Source organism: Kogia breviceps, chromosome 11, assembly GCF_026419965.1.
Source record: "Kogia breviceps isolate mKogBre1 chromosome 11, mKogBre1 haplotype 1, whole genome shotgun sequence".
In the NCBI taxonomy this organism is placed as follows: Eukaryota; Metazoa; Chordata; class Mammalia; order Artiodactyla; family Physeteridae; genus Kogia; species Kogia breviceps.
The window spans coordinates 9490284-9495698 of record NC_081320.1 but is presented as its reverse complement, the minus strand read 5'-3'; positions in this window follow the sequence as shown (position 1 = coordinate 9495698).

The following is a 5415-nucleotide window of genomic DNA, read 5'->3' as shown; positions in this document are numbered from 1 at the left end:
TGTGGGCTCGGTGGGCTGGACCGGCAAATCCCGGGACTCTCGAAACACGGTTCCGGACCAAGGCCAGTACTCTCCTTATCTCGGCTTCCGGCCTTCGTCCCGCAGGACTCCTCACATCTTGTCGAAACGTATGCCTGCTTAGCCCGCTATCCTGTCCCACGCGCTTCTTCCCCTGGTAATAGTCCTGTGAGCTCTGCAGGCAAGGAGGGGCTAATGAGCCCCATTTCCGGCTGAGGAAACTCAAGCACCTTGCGAGGGACTGAACTGTGTGTGTGTGTGTGTGTGTGTGTGTGTGTGTGTGTGTGTGTGTGTGTGTGTGTGTCTCTGGTATATGGTATCTTCCTTTGGGTTTTTCCTCTATATTGAACAATTGAAAGAAAGCTCTGTACCCCCCCCATCCCATCTAAAACCCGTGCCTCCGAGACCCTCGTTCTGGGCATCCGGGAAACCCCTTTTTGCCCCGAAAACGCTTGTCACATTCCGCAGCAGGGCCCTCTCCACTGCCCAAGGAACATCAGGGAAAGCAGTTGCCCTCCCAGCAGGGCCAACTCCTTGAAGACAGTGACTTAATTTCCTCTCCAACAACAAAGCCCCCCGGGGCCAGAAGGCACCCCCACCCTCCCCCAATCAACCAGTTCTGCTCTGTGGAATGGCAACGAATAGCTGAATGGTTACCTCATTTAGAGCCTGTTTGCTTTTTTTAAAGAAAATTAATTAATTAATTTATTTATTTTTGGCTGCGTTGGGTCGTCGTTGCTGCGTGCAGGCTTTTCTCTAGTTGCGTTGAGCAGGGGTACTCTTCGTTGCGGTGCGCGGGCTTCTCACTGCGATGGCTTCTCTTGTTAGAGAGCACGGGCTCTAGGCGCGCGGGCTTCAGTAGTTGTGGCTCACGGGCTCTAGAGCGCAGGCTCAGTAGTTGTGGCGCACGGGCTTAGTTGCTCTGCAGCATGTGGAATCTTCCCGGACCAGGGCTCGAACCTGTGTCCTCTTACACTGGCAGGCGGATTCTTAACCAGTGTGCCACCAGGGAAGTCCAGCCTGTTTGCTTTTGAAAGATGAATGAAGAGAGGCTAAAGGAATTCATCCGCAATAGCCGTCTGCTGGGCCAAATTTGACCTGTGTGGGTATTTTGCTTGACTCATTACTGGTGCCTTATTAAAAAATTGGGATAGTTCACACAATCTGGATTTCCAGCATCTAGGAAAGAATCAGAATACTAGCCACATGAGACACACGATCCTACGTGGCTGCTTGCCCAGGGCTAATCAGCAACTGCCACCCTTAGAGGATGTATATGCGCCTCCCACCGCATCTGTTTCCTCTTACTTGAACCCCTCACTCCTTGGTGTTAGCTGCCTGGCCCCTGTAGGCATGGAGTTTGCAACCCTGACCGTGTTTTTGTATATCTAACTGGGTCTTTCAAGGCACAGTCATGTCCTTTGACGGCTCTGCTCCTCAGCAGCTGTGTGACTTTGAGTAGCTACCTTGTCTCTTTAAGTGAGTGTCATTTTTGCCATCCTTAAAATTGAGGCAGGGCTTCCCTGGTGGCGCAGTGGTTGAGAGTCCGCCTGCTGATGTGGGCGGCGCGGGTTCGTGCCCCCATCTGGGAGGATCCCACGTGCCGCGGAGCGGCTGGGCCCGTGAGCCATGGCCGCCGCGCCTGCGCGTCCGGAGCCTGTGCTCCGCAACGGGAGAGGCCGCGGCGGTGAGAGGCCCGCGTACCGCAAAAAATAAAAGATAAAAAATTGAGGCAATGAAACTTTCCTCTGAGGACCTTTATGATTAAATGAGGTGGTGTGATTAAAAGCACATACAAAGTGCCTGGCTTAAGGTGGGGACTCACTGTAGATTATTTAAATCTGAATCCTCAGAACTGACTTTCATTCCGTGGCCATGCTGTGGATCACACAGATGACACAAAAGGGTCTGAAAAGTATTTTAGGGATTCTGCTCTGCATTTAGATAGAAGTGGTACTCAGGTTCACAGTTGAGCCTGGGCCACTGGCAAATGTGTGAAGCAGGGAAAAAAGGAAAATTCCCCATCTTCCCTTTTCCTCTCTAAGCAAGCTCTATCAAATATAATTTTCCAGTTAGTAATTTAGATGGATTTGGACATCAGAACTGGAAGGAGCTTTGGAGATAGAGTAGTTCAGCTTCGCACATGAGGAGGCTGCAGCCAAAAGAGGACTGCCACACTGAAACAGGAAGAAAAATGTTGTGATTTTGAAAACAAAATGCCAACTGTGCTTCCTCACTCTAGGGAAGGGGCAGTGTTTACCTCAGAGATGGGAGCTCTTCTGTTGGGGGAAACACTCGGGAAAACTTCATGGGCCTTTTTCTTAGAAAGGGGGAGGCTGGGGAGTCTTGCTGAAGGTAAGTCAAGGAGAGAACTAAAGTGCCCTTCGTCAGAAAAGGAGGAGCGGGGGTTGGAGGCTGGCATGTGGAGAGGGGAAGAGAAAGGTATCCAGGGAATGGGAGAGAATATTTGCAAACGAAGCAACTGACAAAGGATTCATCTCCAAAATATACAAGCAGCTTATGCTGCTCAATAAAAAAACAAACAACCCAACCCAAAAATGGACAGAAGACCTAGACATAGAAATAGAAAGAAATAGACATTTCCCCAAAGAAGATATACAGATGGCCAACAAACACATGAAAAGATGCTCAACATCACTAATCATTAGAGAAATGCAAATCAAAACTACAATGAGGTATCACCTCACACCGGTCAGAATGGCCATCATCAAAAAATCTACAAACAATAAATGCTGGAGAGGGTGTGGAGAAAAGGGAACCCTCTTGCACTGTTGGTGGGAATGTAAATGATACAGCCACTATGGAGAACAGAATGGAGGTTCCTTAAAAACTAAAAATAGAACTACCATATGACCCAGCAATCCCACTACTGGGCATATCCCCTGAGAAAACCATAATTCAAAAAGAGTCATGGGGCTTCCCTGGTGGCGCAGTGGTTGAGAATCCGCCTGCCGATGCAGGAGACACGGGTTCGTGCCCTGGTCCGGGAAGATCCCACATGCCGCGGAGCAACTAAGCCCGTGAGCCATGGCCACTGAGCCTGTGCGTCCGGAGCCTGTGCTCCGCAACGGGAGAGGCCACAACAGTGAGAGGCCCGCATACCGCAAAAAAAAAAAAAAAAAAAAAGAGTCATGTACCACAGTGTTAATTGAAACACTATTTACAATAGCCAGGAAGTGGAAGCAACCTAAGTGTCCATCGACAGATGAATGGATAAAGAAGATGTGGCACATATATACAATGGAATATTACTCAGCCATAAAAAGAAATGAAACTGAGTTATTTGTAGTGAGGTGGATGGACCTAGAATCTGTCATACAGAGTGAAGTAAGTCAGAAAGAGAAAAACAAATACCGTATGCTAACACATATATATGGAATCTAAGGGAAAAAAAAAAAGGTTCTGAAGAACCTAGGGGCAGGACAGGAATAAAGATGCAGACGTAGAGAATGGACTTGAGGACACGGGGAGGGGGAAGGGTAAGCTGGGACGAAGTGAGAGAGTACATTAACATATATACACTACCAAATGTAAAATAGATAGCTAGTGGGAAGCAACTGCATAGCACAGGGAGATCAGCTCGGTGCTTTGCAACCACCTAAAGGTGTGGGATAAGGAGGGTGAGGGAGACGCAAGAGGAAGGGGATATGGGGATATACGTATGCATAGAGCTGATTCACTTTGTTATATAGCAGAAACTAACACAGCATTGTAAAGCAATGTTAGGAAAAAAGAAAAAGAAAAAAGAAAGGTATCCAGGAAGCAAGAGAGCCCAGGAAGATGACAATTAGCCAGGACCTAAAGGAGTCACAAACAAGGAAAAGTTTACTATCACAGAAACTGGCTGATGCACTTTTAAGCAGTGAAATCTAAATCGTTTTTCTAAGTTGCTGCCTGTATGAACTTTGAAAGATTCTCCATTGATTTACTCAAATCCTGAGTAGGAGTTTGCCACACACTATTGTGTTTGTGGTACTCTAGGGCGTGAAGGAATGGAGGTGGTATCCAGGAAAGTTGAAATGGAGTGGGAAGAGATAGGTTCTAGAAGACAAGACTCAAAGCTGAGAGAGAATTCAGTGAAAACAAGGAATTGGTACAAGAGGTAAGAGGGGCAGGGAATGTGTCCCTGAGAATTCCCAGACCCCTGGCAGTGGGGAAAAGCTGTTGTCCTCATAACATGTAGAATGACACTTGATCCAATTTGTTGTAAATTTGAAAGAGAGATAAACACAAAGCTCAATGGAATAGAATCAAGAATCCAAAAATAAAATAAACCCCTGCATTTATGGGCAATTGATTTTTCTTTTTTTGTATTTTGGTCACGCCATGCCACTTGGCACATGGGATGGTTCCCTAACCAGTGATCAAACCCGGGCCTCCACAGTGAAAGTGCTGAATCCTAACCACTAGGCTACCAGGGAACTCCCTGGGCAATTGATTTTTGACAAGGGTACCAAGACAGTGTGATGAGGAAAGAAAAGTTTTTATACCAAACGGTTTTAGGACAACTGGATATTCACATGCAAAAGGATGAATATATACCCCCTTTTGTTGAACCCAAGTTTGTATGCCTGATGCACAGTAAGGTCAAACAAACCAAAATGTTGGAGTTTGGAGCAGAGAAAGTTTTATTGCAAGGGCCAAGCAAGGAGAAGGGGTGGCTAGTGCTTAAAAAACCCGAACTCCTAGATGGCTTTCAGGGAAGAGTTTTGAAAGGCAAAATTTGTGGTTAAGGCTGCATAGTGTGTGACTTTCTAATGATTGCTTTGGTGGTGAGGTGACAGGGCAGTGCTCCAGGAATCTTGTGCTCAGCCTGAAGTTACCATCCTCCACCTGGGTAGGGGCCTCAGTTCTGCAGAAGAACTCAAAGATATATTGTTTTATTTATTTGTTTGTTTGTTTGTTTATTTATTTTATTTATTTTGGCTGCACTGGGTCTTAGTTGTGGCATGCAGGATCTTTAGTTGTGGCACGTGGACCCTTAGTTGCAGCATACAGACTTCTCAGGTGCAGCATGCAGACTCTTAGTTGAAGCATGCATGCAGGATCTAGTTCCCCAACCAGGGATCGAACCTGGGCCCCCTGCATTGGGAGCGCAGAGTCTTACCCATTGGACCACCAGGGAAGTTCCAATATATTGTTATGCATATCCCTTGAGGAGGAACTAGGACTCTGCTTTACTGCTGTACTGTTGTTCCTTTTTAAAATAAATTTATTTATTTATTTTTGGCTGTGTTGGGTGTTCGTTGTTGTGTGCGGGCTTTCTCTAGTTGTGGAGAGCAGCAGCTACTCTTTCCTTGTGGTACGCAGGCTTCTCATTGAGGTGGCTTCTCTTGTTGCGGAGCACAGACTCTAGGTGCACGGATTTCAGTAGTT